The 20,236-nt window shown below is 41.6% G+C and overlaps 1 protein-coding gene across 6 annotated transcripts in view; it reads right to left on the bottom strand.

Moving 5' to 3' along the window:
• The window catches only part of dlgap1a (discs, large (Drosophila) homolog-associated protein 1a), a 162,832-nt gene that overhangs the window by 105,763 nt on the left and 36,833 nt on the right, over window positions 1-20,236 (bottom strand). For 5 of the 6 annotated variants that reach the window (XM_004565093.3, XM_004565092.3, XM_076876502.1 and 2 more), the window contains exon 2: window positions 13,217-13,291. The exons of the other annotated variant lie outside the window; for it this stretch is intronic. The gene's annotated coding sequence lies outside the window, so the exon portion shown is untranslated. The remainder of the gene's footprint in view (window positions 1-13,216; window positions 13,292-20,236) is intronic. 6 annotated transcript variants of the gene reach the window in all.

Below are 20,236 nucleotides of genomic sequence, written 5' to 3'. Positions count from 1 at the left end.
GCACTGATCATCAGAAACTGATAAACATCAGCCTTAGCCTGAACCCGGACTTTACTTCAAGTTGGATCAACAGTATCCCACCCAAGATTGCGAGACCACTGGGTGCACCATGGGTAATTGTCTGGAACAGCAAGTGACGCAGACGGTGCAGGGAGAAAAAATAAAATGCAGGACTGACTATCGCTTCCAGCTGCGAAAACAAGAACCCGCTTCCATCTATCATCAACACCATATCCCTTGCAAACAAAACAAAGGAGCGACAATCAGAGCTTTACTACAACCTCTTTGTCTAGGAGTGTAACTGAATTCTGGCTAAAAAATAAAAATAAAGGGCTATTCTATTTTATTCTTCGATTCTGTTTTGATCATCCACCAAATCAAATCAAATCACTTTTATTGTCACATCACATGTGCAGGTACACTGGTACAGCACATGTGAGTGAAATTCTTGTGTGCGAGCTTCACAAGCAACAGAGTTGTGCAAAATACAATAACGTAAACAAGCAAAATACAAGAATGGCTACATCTGAAACTAATAAATATATGTACAATATATAATAGTGTATGCATTTCTGGATGTGTATACTAAATATTTTTCTACGTGTGTGTGTGTGTGTGTGTGTGTGTGTGTGTGTGTGTGTGTGTGTGTGTGTGTGTGTGTACACATATTTTACAAATTAAATAGAGTAAACAATAAATAGAATATATAAAATAAATAAAATAAAATATACAGAGTGAGACATGTGCAAAACAGTGGCATTACTGTACAGTATGGAGTGCATAATGTTAAAGTTCCAGTAGTGAAGCTGAGGTGTCTATGACGTGTTCAGCAGTCTGATGGCCTGATGGAAAAAGCTGTCTCTCAGTCTGCTGGTTCGGGACCGGATGCTGCAGAACCTCCTTCCTGATGGAAGCAGTCTGAACAGTTTATGGCTGGGGTGACTGGAGTCCTTGATGATCCTCCCCGCTTTCCTCAGGCAGCGCTTCCTGTAGATGTCTTGGAGGGAGGGAAGCTCACCTCCAATTATCCGTTCAGAGCACCGCACTACTCGCTGGAGAGCTTTGCAGTTGTAGGCGGTGCTGTTGCCATACCAGGTGGTGATGCATCCAGTGAGGATGCTCTCAATGGCACTGTTATCTTCCGTGGACATTCAGGTCTTTTTGCATTGCTGAGTTTAACATTGCTTGCTTTCTTTCTCAGGATGTACCAAACTATAGATTTTGTCACTCCTAATATTGGAGCGGTATTGCAGTTTCTCAGATGGCTTAAGGACGGCTTGTTTCACCTACATGGAGAGCTTCTTTGACTTCATGATGTCTGTTCACAGCAAAACCATCTAAATGGAAGCACCACATCTCAAATCAGCGCCAGGCCTTTTAAGGCCAGTAAGGTTTGCTGTCCCACCTCTAGCTATTCACTGTTTGGTTACTTATACCTGCACAAGCCACATCTGTAGTAGGAAGTAAGGATAAGTAAAAGAAATGCTGTTGCTTCTGAAGTACTGAAGTGGACAAAAACTTCATGCCAATTCATCCAAAGTCTGAAACCCCTGGCTATATATGAAACCACCAAAGAAGTAACCGTACTGTCACAGTATAGCTTATGCATTAAAAAAATAAGTAAATTGGGTGGTTGTTACATTTACAAGAGTCTAACTTGTAATTGGAACAGAAAAATTTCTTGTTTCTAAGGTGAACGTAATTATATCATGTTAGAGCTGCATGAAATTCAGAAATGCAATTTAATCACGTGGAAATCCTTTCCATGATTTTTGTTTATGTTCATTCAAATTGTTATTTTTTTTTGAGTTTGGGGATCTAAATAACCAGTTTTCTCTTGTTATTCTTGTTTATTTCTCTTGTTGCTGTATTCAAAAGAAATGTGAGGAGCTCACACACATGCTCACTCTATAGCCTTCCTCCTCCTCTAATAATGTACACAGAATCACAACAGTATGCCCGGTTTCCCCAAGTTGATGTTCTGAGGACCAAATCATTGTGCATTGTCAATGCAACACCATATATATTACACTGTTTAATCCATCTGTGCATCTTTGTTTGACATAATGTGCTGATTATTGTGTTATTAAAGTCCAAATGAAATACTTTACAATCTTTATTTAAAAAAAAAATTGGTCAAAATAGTTGACTAATTGTGGTAGCTAAGTGGCATAAAAGGCAAAAACACATAACACAAAGCCTTCACGTAGCAATAACAGCATTATTAATAAAAAAAACCATTCTGTTGGTTTACTATGAAAATGCAGTTGCTGCTTTGCACAGCTAAAATAAAATGTCAGCTAACACATCAGTGTTCATTTACTCTCTGTTTTTGTTTTGGGGGGGTTTTAATCTATAAGAACTACTGTTATTGCCCTGAATATGTTCCACAGTTCTTTACCAGAGTAGAGTCTTTATTGCCAACACTCAGTGTAGACATTTGCTTTAAACAGTTAATTTCTAAGTCATACGTATGTCTAATATGTATGACATATGATGTATGTTTAAGTCAGCTTCTGGAAGAAAGTCACGACAATTTCCCCCAGCTGGACAGATTTTACAAAGAGACAGCCATTAAAATCCAATAGAGAGAGAGAGAGGGAGACACCCAGAGCTGTTGGAAGCTATCAACAACTCCCTCTCCATCACTTTCTCTCTTTCCTATACTCCCATTATCCTACTTCATCACATCATCAGATGACCCCCAGTCAGCTAGAGATGTACGTCAGAATCTGCGTGGAAAGGATTTTTTTCTCTTTCTTTTCGCCCACTTACTGTTATGATTCAATTCACCCTTTAGAGCAAGGTTGAGAAGAGAAGAGCGTGGGCCTACCCTGTTTCTCCCTGAATTTCTCTCTTTATCTCACTACCTGCTTTCCTTCTGCACAGAGCTGTAAAGCTACCCTTTTTTCTTCTGAAATTAAATCCTGGGTTAGTGCCTGCCTATGAAACCTACAATAGACAGACAGAAAGGAACAGCTCAGCAGTGGGATGTGTGAAAGAGGTGGGGACGGAAACAACCAGCTGACTGTAAAAGAAGCATGAATCATATCTTCAACACCTATCTTCTGTCATTTTCCTCATAAACTTTCAATTTTGATGTAGCTTTGAACTTCTGCAGGTTTTCCTGAACACCTCTACATGCCTACATACATTGAGTTGTTACCGTGTGATTGGGTGATTAGATAGAGAAAGGTAAATAGATGCACTTAATAAGGTCACTTCACACTAGAGCAAGTATTAATTGTGCAAAGGGTTTATCAAGGATTACATTTTATTCACACCCTAAAGGAGTGTACATACATTGAAAAGATTCACTGATAATGTGGAAGATGCTATTAAGTGTGCATATAGCATCATCTATACAGTTTCTTTGGTTTTATACTGTAAGAATTACTCTTTGAATTTTTTCGGGGTCATTGTTCAATTTCACACTTAGTAATTTCACTCACATCACTAAGTAATGACAACTACAATATCATCCTTCCGGCACACAAGGGTAGGTGCACGGTTTGTTCTTCACTTGTATTCCAGTCACTGAAGTGACAGGACCACTCTCAGCATCGACCAAGTGTTTGCTTTTGGAACTGTGTCTTATTTCCACATATTTCACATACAAGGGTCAGTACTACAGGCAGAAACATGGGTGTGCCATGGGCTCCCCAGTTTCACCCATCGTGGCCAACTTGTACATGGAAGAAGTGGAAAAGAGAGCTTTGCTATCCTACCCTGAAACACCACCAAGTCATTGACTCAGGTATGTGGATGACACCTGGTTGAAAATCACATCTCAGGACGTACCACAATTCATAGATCCCATTAACTCAGTGAACCAACACATCAAATTCACCAGGAAGGATATGAAAAGTGGCAGGTTAGCTATCTTAGACTGAGAGATTTCCATCAGTAATGGGGGACATCTAAAAGCTGATGTGTACCATAAACCTACCTACGCATATGGATCCATATAAACTGGGTGTCATCAGGACATTACAACATAGAGTGAACACCATCCCCACAGACACAGCAGCCAGAGAAGCAGAAGAACATCACACCAAGAAGGCCCGGAGTAATTGTGTTTATCCCAGCTGGACATTTGTCAAAGCTGCGAAGGCGCCTAAAGAAAGCTCCAGCTGATCCAGAAGAGAAGAACAACCGCTGCCTAAGTGAAAAGGAGGCCATTTACATGAAAAGGGAAAGACCATCTCTGAATCAAGGAGGGGGCCTAAGGATACATCTGTCACCACCATACTGTGATTGCAGCCATTCTCTCTCTCGCTGTGAATGGTACTCATGGCAAATGATCTGTGATCAGTGGTTGTTGATCAATGGTCATGACAATTGGCATATTCACTAGCTGGGCCCACATCCTCATTTTAGGTTTGACAGCGTTTGCAACAAAACATCTAACACAGGACAGCTTTGATGTAAGAAAGGGAGAAGTTTCTAAAAATCACTGGACCGAAGAATCCAGACCCAGCTTTATCCTGATGGTCTCACTCACTTTCCCCCAGGGTGGATGTAGCTGTCAATAATAATATGGAATCTGTGTCCTGTTGTTAAAAGAAAAAAGCAAATTATATTTCTACACAATATTTTGTTTGCTTGTTTTTAAATCTAACATTTAATATAAAATGTTCTTTTTATATATTATAAAGTGCTCAGTGAATACCTCAGGCAGCAGAAACCCAAGAATGAGGAGGAAGAGGAGGCACTATCATGGAAGGACAGGCCCCTGCACGGTATGTACCACCGGCAGGTGGCTGATATTCATAAATCCTACCAGTGGCTGGACTGAAAGACAGCACAGAGGCACTAATGCATGGTAGCACAGGAGCAAGCTCTGAGCACAAGATCCATAGAGGCCTGGGTCTATCACACCAGGCAAGACCCCAGGTGCAGGCTGTGTAAAGATGCCCCAGAGACAATCCAGCACATAACAGCAGAGTGCAAGATGCTAGCAGGCAAGGCATACATGGAACGCCATAACCAAGTAGCCGGCATAGTGTACAGGAACATCTGTGCCGAGTATAACCTGGAAGTCCCGAGGTCAAAACTGGAGACGCCCCCAAGGGTGATGGAGAATGACCGAGCTAAGATCCTGTGGGACTTCCAGATACAGAAGGACAAAATGTTGATGGCTAACCAACCGGACATAGTGGTGGTAGACAAACAAAGGAAAACAGCTGTAGTGATCGATGAAGCAGTTCCGAATGACAGCAACATCAGGAAAAAGGAACACGAGAAGCTCGAGAAATACCAAGGGCTCAGAGAAGAGCTTGAGAAAATGTGGAGGGTGAAGGTAACGGTGGTCCCAGTGGTAATCTGAGCACTAGGTGTGGTGACTCCCAAACTAGGCGAGTGGCTCCGGCAAATTCCAGGAACAACATCGGACATCTCTGTCCAGAAGAGCGCAGTCCTAGGAACAGCTAAGATACTGCGCAGGTGTAGCCCAGTGGCAAACAGATGCAATTAGAGACTGTTTATTGTAATTATTATTAAAGGTGTTTTATTCTGTTCAGTTGAAAACACTCATAATTGGAGAGAGACTCTAAAGAAAAAAAATCCAAATTATTTTGTACGGAATTGCATTATTTGTGTTATTTATTTATTTTTGTTTCTCAAAGGTTATTTTTTGACCTGGATACAAATGCGGTCCAACCAATGGGATTGTTTGTCCCGCCTTGTGCTTTCATGTTTTGCACTGGTGAGTAACCAAACTGTTATAGCCGCTGATCGGCATCCTGAAATGTTGACGTTGTTCGCTTCAAAAAACAAACGCTAATGGTGACGGTACTATGCAAGTAGCTAGCGGGTACTAGCTAAACGCACACTCCCGTTGTTAAGTGTTAGTTGAGAACTTATTAGCTGTTGTTAGGGGAAAAAAGTATGTCTCTCTGTTGCATTGAAATGTTTTATTGTGTTACTTTTATTCATCACTGTTGTTACTTTCAAGATGGCAGCGCGCACAGACGCAGCGGCTCACTGCTCCTCATGTTCAGTGTTTTGTTTTTTACTTTTTCTAAGTGTATCTGTGTGGATGTGTGTGTTTTTTATTATTATACATCAAGTAGAGTCCACCTACAGTCGTCAGGACCTTCTGAGTTTGTTTCCATAGTTTCTATAACCAACAAAATCGACGAACTGAGATTACAAATTGCAGTCAACAAATGTGTACGGAACAGCAGCATAATATTATAACTCACAGAGACTTGGCTGCAGCCATCAATTCTGGACTCGACTATTGAGCTAGCAGGCCGCACGGTCCACCGTCACAACAGGAATGGCCACTCCGGTAAGATCAAAGGAGGGGGTTTATGCATCTACACCAATGACAGCTGGTGCAAAAACACAAAGACTGTAGACAGCCATTGTTCCCCAGATTTGGAATATTTGACTGTGAAGTGCAGACCCGTCTACATACCTCGCGAGTTTACTGTTGTCATGGTAACGGCTGTGTATGTACCACCAGATGCTAATGCTAACTCGCCCATGGAGGAGCTGCACAAGACAATAAGCAATCAGCAGAACTCCCATCCAAACGCAGTGCACATTATAGCTGGGGACTTCAACCATGCTGATTTAAGGTCAGTATTCCCCAGATTTGAACAGCATATTAAATGTGCAACGAGAGGGAAAAACACATTGGATAAAGCCTACAGCAACATCCAAAAAGGCTACAGAGCAACCCCTCTACCACATCTAGGTTTGTCAGACCACATGTCCATGCTGCTGATCCCTGCATACACTCCCATTAGGAGAAGAGCCCCCCCCCCAGTCACAAAAACTGTGAAAACCTGGCCAGAAGGTGCATCACATCAGCTGCAGGACTGTTTTGAAAACACGGACCGGAGCGTGTTCGAACATCAGGACCTTGAAGAGCACACAACATCAGTGCTCTCATATATTAACTTCTGTGTCAACAGTGTCACTGTGGACAAACGTCTCCGGGTGTATTCCAACCAGAAACCCTGGATGACTAAAGAGGTCCAGGTCCTGCTGAAGCAACGTGACGCCGCTTTTAGATCCGGTGATGGTATGCAGTACAGTACAGCCAGATCTGAGTTGAAAAGAGGCATCAGAGAGGCCAAGGCAGCGTACAAGAGAAGGATCGAAGACCACTTCACAACGAACAACTCACAACAGGTATGGCAGGGAGTTCAGCATTTAACCAACTACAAACCTTGCAATACCACATTGACTGAGGGTAACGCGGAGCTTGCGGAGGAGCTGAACCACGCTTTGAGGTGAAGGGACCAGAGGCAGCAGCAGCAGCCCAAGCCTCATAGTGCAGGAATATGAGGTGAGGCACACACAGAGGGCAGTGAACCCCAGGAAGGCCGCCGGACCAGATGGGGTAACCGCAAAGGTCCTAAAAGAGTGTGCAGACCAGCTGGCTGGGGTCTTCACCAAGATCTTCAACACTTCACTGTCCCAGTCCTGCATCCCGCCGTGCCTAAAGTCAGCCACAATTGTCCCACTGCCAAAGCGTACTAACATTAGCAGCCTCAACGACTACCGACCAGTTGCTCTAACACCTGTTATAATGAAGTGCTTCGAGAAACTGGTCCGACGTCACATCATGTCCTGCCTGCCACCCACACTCGACCCGCTCCAGTTTGCATACAGAGCTAACAGATCAACTGAAGATGCCATTGCTACAACGCTCCACACCACCATCTCTCACCTGGAAGTGCAGGGCCGTTACGCCAGGCTGCTCTTTGTTGACTTTAGCTCTGCTTTCAATACGATACTCCCGGACAGACTAATAGTTAAACTGCTGGAAATTGGACTTCCTTCCACCACCTGCCGCTGGATCAGAGACTTCCTCTCAGACCGTGTATAGAGAGTTAGAGTGGGGCCTCATCTTTCCTCAGCCCTCAACCTCAACACCGGCTCTCCACAAGGCTGTGTACTGAGTCCCCTACTGTACACTCTGTACACACATGACTGTGTTAGTTCCCACCCAGACAACACAGTCATCAAGTTTGCAGATGATACCACCGTGGTGGGGCTCATCTCAGGGGGAGATGAGACTGTGTACAGAGCTGAAGTTCAGAGGCTGTCAGATTGGTGTGTAGATAACAACCTGGACCTCAATACCACCAAGACAAAAGAACTGGTAGTTAACTTCAGAAGGAGGAAGTCCGAGCTGCAGCCTGTCAGCATCAACGGGGAGTGCGTGGAAAGGGTCTCCAGTTTCAAGTTTCTGGGTGTGCACATAGACACAGACCTCCAATGGAGCTCTAACACCTCTGCGGTCTTAAAGAAGGCCCAACAGCGTCTCCACTTTCTGAGAATCCTCAGAAAAATGGACCTGAAGAAGGAGCTGCTGACCGTCTTCTACCGCTGCTCCATTGAAAGTGTGCTGGCATATTGCATCGGTGTGTGGTTCTCTAGCTGCACCACAGCACACAGAAAGGCACTCCAGAGGGTCATCAACATGGCCCAAAAAATCATTGGACATCCTCTTCCCTCCCTGAAGGACCTGTACAGCACTCGCTGTCTCAAGAGGGCACGCAGCATCGTACGGGACTGCACACACCCAGGACACTGGGTGTTTAAGCTGCTGCCATCTGGCAGGAGGTTCAGGCTGCTGAGGTCCCGAACAAATAGACTCAAGGACAGCTGTTACAACAGGGCAATAGCCCTGATCAATGTAAATAGCTGACCTGACTGGATACCTCCCTGGACTTTTTTAGGGGGGAGGTAACAATGTTTAAAACAATAACAATAATAATATTTATATTTATAACAAGGTGCAATAATAATTAATGGTAAATGGCCTGTATTTATATAGCGCTTTACTCGTCCCTAAGGACCCCAAAGCGCTTTACATATCCAGTCATCCACCCATTCACACACACATTCACACACTGGTTTGTCACACAATTAATGTGCAATAATAACAGTGTGCAATACAAATACACTTATTCTTCTTTTTTATACTAAGTTAATATACTGTGTTGTGTTGTTTGTTGCGTTGTGATGTGTCATATCGTGTCGTGTTGTGTTATATGTAGTGCCGACGTAGGACAGTTTTCCAATTTCATTGTACTACTGTACTATGTATGACTGTGCAATGACAATAAAGAGTTATCTTATCTTATCTTATCTTATCTTATCTTATCTTACTTGACAGTGAGCAGAGTATATTGAGTTTGCTGCTTTTAATGAGCAGTGTGAATTGCTTTAATGATTGTTGATAGCTACATTGCCATGTAATGAAAACGTTTAGAATTTGATTAGTTGTACAACATTAGAAATTGAAACATATTTTGTTCATGCTTTATACTTTAAACAGAAGTGTTGTTAGTTAAGTGTGAACAATGTTCATTTGAAGTAATTCTGACCTCACTCTTAGGTCAGGTTTTTTTCAGTTGGAGAATGAGCTGAGACTCCCCGGAGAACATTGGATTACAGACTTTGTGGAAATCCGCAGAAGAGGAATAAATTTCCATTGTAATGGATGGCGAGCCACAGCCCATTTGGAATTTAATCTTGAAGTGTGGTTGCCTGAACTGTGGTAGGACAAAACAGTGCAAACCATACATCGATCGTGGACTGAACTCACACCAATAACTCACCAGATCACCAAACAGGCCTGATCTGGATCCTATTGACACTTTAAAAGACCCGGGTCTAACATTCGTTTCTTTTTTATTTTGGGTATCTGTGCGCGCACACACAATTTTGGTTGTTATTGTAAATGCAATACAGTGCAAAAATTTCAAATACAGTTGAACCATTGCTTCATCATTTGCAGTTGTGTTTTCATTGTGGTTACCCATCCTCTGGGCTCCTGTCGTTCCTGAAGTCTTCTGATTTGCCCATTGTTTATATATTTTGTTACATACTGGTTACACAGGACCCTCAAGCTCCTCTGGTAGAGGACCCAAGCTTGGAGGATAGACCGTCCACAGGGGCGAGCAGGGAATGATAATAATAATAATTATTATTTTATATATATATATATATATATATATATATATATATATATATATATATATATATATATATATATATATACATACACATATGTATAATGAAACCAATTACATAATTATAATGTAATAACAATTTGACCTGAACCCATAATTTGTCTTTCTCAACAGAACAGCTGCAGGTTTTGCTGACAGTACATCATATGGTAGTTTAGCCTGTGTACTTTATTTACTCCAGTATTAAAACAAATAAGTGTATTCAGCATAAAGTGTGGACATATATGATGATGCTGTCACTAGCTCATGCTGAAGTCTGAATTTGAATCAGCTCCTGTGATCACAAAGAGAAAAGAATCATCACAAACTGTCAAACACGTACTCCTCAAAGCTGACAGAATTCAGGTTTGGAAGTTTTCTTAACTTTTTCCAGTCTATAGCTAAGATGTGGCCTGTTTGTTAAGTGAAGAAAAAACTTTATATACCAACAGTAGGGCTGCCACGATTACGTCGACTATTAAAATCGTCGACGACTATTTTAATAGACGACGCGTAGTTTAAAACTTTATAAGATCCCAAAAGACGCAGGAATAAGTAGTAGGATTTAAGAGTGTAATAACGGACTGAAACAGAAGATGGCAGCACTGCATGTATAAAGATGCCAGCTGCCGTCAAATCTCGAAGAAGAAGAAGAAGCAGTAACTGTGTCCAAATTCAGGAACCGCATCCTCCTGTGCCCGCATTTGTAGGCCGATTACGTTACAGCGACACGACGATGACTGTCCAAATTCGAAGACTCCGACAAATGCGGCCGACAAATGCGTCCTTCATTTCCCCAGATTTGAAGGATGGGTCGGGTGTATACTTCGTGGCCCATTCTATCCCAGAATTCATAGCGCGGCCATCCTCAGTTTCCAACAATGGCGGGCAGTAGCGGTTTTTGATACGGGCGACACGGGCGGTTGCCGGGGGCGGCATCGTGGTGGGGGGGCAGCATCACGGGCATCGGCAAAAAAATTAATAAAAAATAATAAAAATTGCTCGTATTCATGCTGCCCCGACGTCATGCCAGCGCATACTGGGAATGGTACAGGCACCGATCGGTTTTCTATCGCCCATTTGCTGGGAGTAAGGGAGCCCTCCGTTTGCGAGGTACGCCTGCTGCTTGCGGCACAGGGAGGAGAGGGCGGGGCGGTTTTAATATTAATTAGTCATTGTCAATTGTTGATTTGTCCCGTTCTCATTGTATGACAAATTATGATGGCTGTTTGGTAGCCGTTTGCATACTATGCATACTCTCTCTCTCTTCATAAAATTTGAATTTGAATTTCATATGTGTGTGTTTTTCTGGTGAAATTCAGTATGGTTCCGACAACAGTTTTATGTCAATGGACAATCCTTAATGTGTGTGTGTGTGTGTGTGTGTGTGTGTGTGTGTGGTGGGGGAGGGGGGGCACCAGAGGGTGTGTTCGCCCAGGGCGCCAAACAGGCTAGGACCGCCACTGATGGCGGCAGCTGGTTAGTTTTAATGTTACTCTTATTATTCTTTCTGGGTCACAAAATAAACGTTTAACATATTTTCAGGCGAGAATGTAGCTGTGTAAACCTCAAATATCTGCTCAGTTTATCAAGACACCACATATTTTCAAAAGCGCTCCGACGTTTTCGGAGACGTCTGTTACCCACCAGCTCGATAGCGAGCCGGGGGCAAGGCTCACTAGAGCTGGTGAGAACTCCAGGCAAATTAAACATGATAGATAAGTCACTTAGATAACTTAAAAATGTTATTGTTTGGCTTTTTTCAGTATTTTATTTGTTCCTCAGTAAATCGGTTTGGCTGAGATTAAAGTTATAGTTTTTACACAGCTGAATCAACGTCAAGCAGACAGCTGATCATCAGAAGTGTGAGATGCTCGAGAATATACTTCGGTATCTTGTTATATTTTAGACAGCAAGGAGCAGACGGCTGAGTTTATTAAACTCCACCGAAACAATCTGCAAATTTCATTAAAATTTAATAAACTATCATCTTGTCTTTATTGTTAGTTAGCACATATCTTAAACACTTAAAGCTGTAAGCTAATGATAGTTATATAAGAGCAGATGCTGCTGGTGCAATAAGCTGTACGTTTTACATCCAGTGGATGATGATCTGATTAGTCGACTAATCGCAAAAATAATCGGTGACTAGTCGACTATCAAAATAATCGTTTGTGGCAGCCCTAACCAACAGTATAATGTTTTTACATTGGAGCTATTGGTGCTTTTTAAAAGGAAAGTTGCAAAGATGACATGAACCAGGAACAGGTTTCTTGTCCTGATTCTGAATTATGGTCACCTGCAGGAAAAAACAGAAAAACATCCTGTTCTTCAATCAAAACAACAATTTTAACCTAACACATCAAATATCATGATTTGGTCTCAGAATATAAATATTATGTTCTATTAGGTATTTTTTATGTCCTTTCAAAAAGAATAGTGTTACTCGTCACTTATTACTCTTCTCGACTCTGCATAAGAGTCCAGCCTATTGCTCTTACAGTATACTATTCATAATAAAAGTACAATAACAATAGCATTAGGTAGTGACTGAGCAGCTGCCTGCTGCAGTCAGAGCAGCAGAGCTAATGTCTGAACTAGAGCACTGACTTTTAATTAGCATTAAATCACTTAGCTCAACAAAGTGATTTCTCTACTCAGTGTAAATTTGTTCGTGTACAAAGCTACCAAACACTGTTGTTTTCCCTTGCTGACTGCTAAAGGCATGAATTTATTGATTAGCTCAAAACACAAATTTAACTTACCAAAATAAAGTCAGGATGCCTTAGGTTCTTCTGTCAGTTACTCCCGTTTATTGTAGAACACCTAACACTGTCAGTTTGAAACAGATAGCTGTGGATATGGTTCTAGCTGCAGTCCCGGAGCAGAGACGTGGAAGTTTGTCGTGACTGCAGCTGACAATCAAAGCTGTCATGATGACGTTGCATCCCAATTTTACAGTTGATAATTAAAATTTAACTGATGAGAACTTAGACCCCTTGAACCCAAATCAGCAAGATGAGAACTACTAATAATGGCAGAATGAATCTTTCAGGAAATGTGATCTGATTAGACCTTTTTGGTCTTAATTTGACAGAAGGTGGGGTTTATAACACCAGAGGGTGATAGAGACGTTTTGGCTTCACTGTTTGATCTTCCATATACTGTCGTTGTGTATAATTAAATGTTATTAATAGTTAGTATTAGACATTGAGTTTTGGTTCATGCCTACTCACCTCCTTTAAATCCCCATCATTGTAGAGTTGATGCTAACATCTCTGTATAAGTGGTCTCACATTAACTCCAGTTGCCTAGGACGATGGAAACAACAGACAAATACCACAAAAACACACCAACATAAACACACCATCACTATACTTACATGTTACATGTGTGCAAAAAATACCTAAGAGACATAGATAAATTCCTCAGAAGTCCTACGAGTCATTTTCAGCTTTGTATCTACCTGTATGTGCCCTTTTTGAAACAACAAAATTGTTTATTCAACATTCAGTATTTTCCATCCATTCATCTTCTTCCGCTTATCTGGGGGCAGCAGTCTAACCAGAAAATCCCCAGCCTCCCCCTCCCCAGCCACGTCCTTCAGCTTGTCTGGGGGAACACCAAGGCCGAGAGATATAATCTCTCCAGTGTGTCCTGGGTCTAGCCTGGGGCCTCCTCCCGGTGGGAAATGCCGGAACACCTCACCCAGTGGGCCTCCTTGTCAGATGCCTGAACCACCTCAACTGGCTCCTTCCAATGTGGAGGAACAGCGGCTCTACTCTGAGCCCCTCCCGGATGGCTGAACTTCTCACCCTATCTCTAAGGGAGAGGCTAGCCACCCTTCAAAGGAAGCTCATTTCTGCTGCTTGTATCCGCGATCTCATCCTTTCGGTCACTACCCACAGCTCGTGGCCATAGGTGAGAGTAGGGATGTAGATTGACCAGTAAATCGAAAGCTTCCCTTTTACTCTCAGCTCTCCCTTCACCACGACAGACAGGTACAGCATCCGCATCACTGCAGCCGCAGCATCAGCCTGTCTGTCGATCTCCCTCTCCCTTCTCCCGTCACTCATGAACAAGACCCCGAGGTAATTAAAGTCCTCCACTTGGGGCAGGAAGTCGTCCCTGACCCGGAGTGGGCACTCCACCCTTTTCAGGTTGAGGACCATGGCCTCAGATTTGGAGGTGATGATTCTTGTTCCCACCGCTTTACACTCACTTCTAACCGTTCCAGTGCGAGCTGGAGGCCATCACCTGATGAAGCCAACAGAAACCCATCATCCGCGAAAAGCAGAGATGAGATTCTGAGACCACCCAATATTTTCTAACATGCTTAAGTAACTGTCAAGTGTACACATGCGCAAAATGATGAGGTGCTTGAGTGCTGTGGATGTTTCACAAACATCAACAAACTGCTCATTTTTACAAGTATTTAGCAGTATTCGCATAAGTCTTCTTTAAAAATGTAATAATTATTACAATTTGACTAGAGTTTATGCCTTGCATGGACCATCATGAACAATAACAATAATTGGGCTAAATCTTCATGCCTGAATACTGAGAAAACTGTTACAATGTATTTTACAAGGAACTACAAAAGTGCATTTTCAAATATTTCAGTTGATAGTAGGACTGTTCCATTGTTCACAATAATAATGGTATATATTTTTACATGATGTAACATTCTCATATCATCACTGTGTATGCAAGTGCTCTCAACACAGCCGTAGCACAAGTCACAACATTTCCACTAGGCCTTCATGGCTTTGGCTTCAACACCATCTGCAACAGTGGTGACAACACTTCTGACACTGACATCAGCATAAAGTGCTTTAGAACTCCAGCATAAATGGAAAGTTATTTGCTGACCGAACATTTCTGTCGAAAAATATGAGCAGTTTACAGTAGTATTCATTTCATGAAAGTAATTTGTTTTGTTTTTTTTTAGTAATCATTGTCGCTTACAGTGCACGTCATTGACTATAGGAATATAGGAATTATTAGGCAACAGAAAACTTCTAAGAACTGTTGGGAATCATCATTGAATTTTAATGTCTCTATATTCTCTGTGTTACCATGATCTTCCATGTGATTAGTCAGTTTTCAGAGGCTGTGTTTAGAGCAGTGTGAGGTGAGCAGTCTGACCTGGACAATGCATATTTTTTTCTCTCCCAACATTCATTGGATTCTGCTCAGAAAATTCATTTCCAAGGGCCAGACTATTAAAGTGGAGTTGTGCTGTGATAGCCTCAGGGGTCTGAGTGGGAACATTAAGAGGAACAAATATAGAAACAACCTGTGCTCTTCATCAATGTACTATCTTCCACATGATTTAAAGTTAGATTCGCCTCCATTCAGCTTAGTTCACCTCCCATTGTAGAGGCCCAAATAGAAGAGGACATGGCAGGACTTCTAGTAAGAGATCAGAAATAGCAGCCATGCTGGAAATGTTCTAGAGGTACACAACAATTAATTATCAGCCAATTTTGAATCAAGTTTTGAACTTTATTAACTTGTTCTCATAACAGTTTGAGAATTAGTAATAAATGAAAGCACAAGTGTGCATTATATGTATAAAATAGATGAGTTCAGGTCTTAAGAAAAAGACAAGCTTTACAACAGGGAATGGACAGTGAAGTGGAACAGGTCAGCAGCACATTTTGTTACTACTTCTGGAATAAACATTTATTGTTAGACCAAGTTATTAGATATTGAAGATATTCCCACTAAACACTGGATTTCGGATAGACATGCACATCATGTCTATGTTTGGTTGTTGGTGACCAATTCTGGACATCTATATGATGTCCAAACTAGGCCTGCAGATTGGACGTCCAGCCATGACCCAGCTTGGATTGGATCAATATGTTGTTCAACATTTGACCTTTAGACTGGGTAATCTTTGTTTTTATTGACCTGAGAAGAGAAGTTGTTGAAATTACAAGAAGTTTGTGCAAATGTGCTTGTATGAACTGACTATCTGCTATCTGCTGCAAACTGCCTGTGGCAAGCTGGGGACATTTCTACTTGAAAACCACTGTGCAGCTGCTTACTTTTGTTTTAGCGTCAAGACCCCCCACGCCATCTTGGAGATGTCCACTGATCGCTCTGCATCCTTTCACACATAACTGTTTCCCATGTCTCCCTTTGAAAACATGAGACCACAGCAGTATAAAAATGATGTATAAAATGAGTCTAAGTTTGATGTTGAAAGGAAGTCCACAATGACCACAGCATGTGCACGACTGAAGCTCCAGCCCCAGTCCATCTGTCAATTTCCTGCTGCCATTGCCCCTCACTCATGAACAAGACTCCGTTCTAAAACAGAATGATGTCTGGATTAATATTTGCATGTGTATTTTCATTCTGAGGCTGTAATAACAACTAATGTGGGAAATGTTACGTAGTATTTAGGACTTTATTCTCTATAATTTAGAGCACTGAAGTTCAGTACAAGTATCCAGTCCATCTATCCATTCTCTTCTCTCCTTCGCCTGGCCTCAGCCACCTGTACCCAAACTCCCACCCATGTAACAAGTAAGCTCTTAGTTTCACTAATCCTCCCTTTTCGTTTCACTTACTGTGTTTACGCATCAGCCGTTCACTGACCCTCGTCTCCCTCTCTGTCTGCTTGCTCCCTTGGTTGGATTTGTGTAAATAGATGTGTGACAATAAACTTTTTCACTGTGATTCGTGTGTGTCTGAGTGATCAGCTCCATGAGTGTATTTCTCATTACACATGACACTGAGGCAGTAAAGACGTTTGAAAGCATAAATTCTAATTAATCACAATTTTTCACAAGGCATTTTGTCTTTGGGTTTTTCTCCATTAGACATCAGCCTTAAACGTAGCTGCTTGTGTGCTTATAACACACATGAGCAGCAGTTGCCTAATTGTCTACAAATAAGAAATGTCTTTTTCCCCTGTTTGACTGATTAATTTGTTAACAGCTCAGATTTGTCTCACAGCTGATGATAGAAAATCGCACCCTGAGGGCCTATTAAGCTTTTTTTTTTCCCCCTCTGGTGGAAACTTGATTAAGATGTTGCCTAGAAACAGGCTCCTCAAAAAATGGCGCTTGCTGAACCAAGAGTTTGAATTGAAGTCCTGTTCAGCCTGTATGTGCTAAATGCTACATGTTGTGAGACGGAAATATCAAAGTGCTACTACTCTTCACTCAGCTAACTGCAAAAAAGATACATCATGCACAACTTATTTATATATAAAACCTACAGTGCAAGTTATGATAAACGTAATGACCACCATATAATAAACCAGCAAACGCCTGCTGGCAATCATCATCACACTTCCTGTGTTTTTTATTGCCTGCATGAGTGTTTGGCATTCCCCGATGAGTATCAGTGTGAGATTTCTGGAAATATGTAACAGTTTGTTGTGTGTGTTTTTTCTGCACACACTAATTAATTTCAAAGCAGTTTAATTTATCCGTAGGTATTTGTATAGCACATAGCTGCACATTATCATAAAAAAAATTGATTGCATACTTCATATAGAGCACCTGTTCAGCAAAAACACACTGAAAATAACTTACAAGTCTAAATGATAATGCAATCCTTTTAAAAAATCAAAAGTCCAATTGAAATGAGAGCTCTGACAACTCTAGAAAAACCTAGTTTAAAAAAAAATCCCTGCATAGAGCAGGGCCTTCTTACTACACATCAGTGATCAGGAACAAGAAACTCCAGGTTTCTCTTCAGCACTGTAGCCAGCCTGACAAAGAGTCAGAGCTGTGTTTAGTATGTGTGTAGTATGACTGTGTACAATAGACATATTTAGCAGTTTTACCAGGTTTTTTAATGTTGTAAGTTTAACACGTTTGTCTGGAACAGGTCTGTCTTGTAAATGAGATATTGGGTCTCAATGGGACAATGTGTGTAAATAAAGGTTAAATAAAATAAATAAATACACTCTTTCTCAAAGATCGAGCCTGATTTTCTTTTCTTCTACAGAAAATGGGATAACACAAACGGAAATTTTAAAATTCATACCATAGGTGCATCTACGAAAAATGTGTGTGTGAAGCATTACATAGAAAGAGCTTTTAAAAAGTACCTGTGTGAAGTTGTGTAAAGCGCTTTGAGTGCTCAGTTAGAGTAGAAAAGCATTATATAAGAACCAGTTCTGCAAGACTAGAGCAACCAGGAATCAAACCACAAACCTTCCAATTAGTAGATGACCAGCTTTACCTCCTGAGCTACAGCCACCCACCCAGAACAAACTCTTACATCTATACTTCTTTAACAATACCACACACAACAAAACCACAGCTCTAGTGATGACAGCCACCCTCTTGTTTTTATGGGTGTGGTTGTTGCCATGTCTCCTGGCTGCTAGTTATTACTTGAAAGGCCCTATAAGGTTTTCAAAGGAATTCAATATTGTGTAGAGCTCTGTAGTCTGATAGTGCCTCTGGAGTGTGTCAGGTGATTCTGAAAACTGAACTGACTTTCACACACTATTTGTAGATTAAACTCACGGGCAACTGGAGCAACGTGAAAACTGGGAAAGATCTTAAAGAAGGAAACACACGAAGCACGTGGAATATCAAACGTGTATTAATGGTATTAAGACTGCAGCTACATGGTGGGATGAAAGGAAAGACTCCTTCGTAGGAAACACTGTGTCTGAAGCACCAGTTCACGTGAAATAATCAAAGTCTGTTTCCAGGGAGATTTCACAGTTATGCATATTAGCTAAAAAAAACTCTCTAGTACCAACACTAAACAAGACGAAAAGGTAAGAGACAGAGAATGCTGTAGGTGTGCTGCAAGTCCTCGCTTTTCTTCCTTCCCCTTTCTTTCACTGCATCGATCACCTGTTTCCCGACGCAGTCATGAACAACAAACTATTTTTACACATCTGCACGGCACAATCAGACACACACGCTCAGCTTTAGCGCATCTATTGCAGCCTCCCAGTGCACACAGACATATAGAACACACACACACAGAAGTGTGTACACGCTCGCTTGTATAAATTAATATACACACACTTAATCAGACTTAAAAATGAGTGATGTATTTCCTTTTTCCTCACTCGTTTGTGCATCACACGCATCGTGCAACATTAGCTGTACACACACAGCTATGGGCATGCTAAGGTTTGCCACATGGAATATGAGAGAAGAGGTTAAATGTATTCAACCAGTTTAAAAAACTGATGTTTGTTTTATTACAGTAGACTCATAGACCTAATGTGTTCTCAGTCTTCTAAAACTAGGCAAAGGGGAGTAGCAACTTTAATACATAATCCATTACATTAATTAATACATTAATTTCGCAGTATTCAACGCACTTATAGATCCAGAGGGTAGATTTGTAATTATTAAATTGTTAATACTTAACAAAAAGTTATGTATTTAAAGTATATATGGCCCAAATGTTGATGACCCCTCCATGTTTTTTTGGTGCACCTCTGAACACCTAGGTTGCTCGCTTGTTCTTGGGGGCGACCTCAACTATTGGACTAAATGAAGAAATGGATAGGCTCAACACAGCAGGAACTCAGCAGTCCACAAATATACTTAAACAGTGCATGAGTGATTTCGGACTTTGCAACACATGGCGCTCCCGTCACTCCAACTGTAAGCATAACCATCAAATCCTTAGAAGAAGCCTATGTGTCCTGCCAGGAACAGGAAATACTGAACGAAATATGTAAAACTAAATTAAATGAAATTATTAATTTAAAAGATGCAATTCTTAGTACAAAGACTTTGCTTGAAAAACTTTGAACATGGTAACAAATCCGGTCAATTTCTAGCTAGCTATTTAAAAAGGAAGAAAGAAAAAATGGGGCGGCACGGTGGTTAGCACTGTTGCCGCACAGCAAGAAGGTCCTGAGTTCAATTCCACCATCAGGCTGGGGTCTTTCTGTGTTTGCATGTTCTCCCCGTGTTTGCGTGGGTTCCCTCCGGGTACTCCGGCTTCCTCCCACCGTCCAAAGACATGCAGCTTGTGGGGATAGGTTAATTGGATAATCCAAATTGCCACTAGGAGTGAATGTGAGTATGAATGGTTGTCTGTCCCTGTGTGTTGGCCCTGCGACAGACTGGCGACCTGTCCAGGGTGTACCCTGCCTCTCGCCCTATGACAGCTGGGATAGGCTCCAGCACCCCCCGCGACCCTGAAAAGGATAAGTGGACGCGAATGGATGGATGGATGAAAGAAAAAATGCCTATATGTGACATTAAAGACTTATCTGGGAACACGGTATATGACCCTGAAAGAAT

The sequence above is a fragment of the Maylandia zebra genome, linkage group LG18, assembly GCF_041146795.1.
Source record: "Maylandia zebra isolate NMK-2024a linkage group LG18, Mzebra_GT3a, whole genome shotgun sequence".
NCBI lineage: Eukaryota > Metazoa > Chordata > Actinopteri > Cichliformes > Cichlidae > Maylandia > Maylandia zebra.
This window is presented reverse-complemented; position numbering and strand designations above follow the sequence as displayed.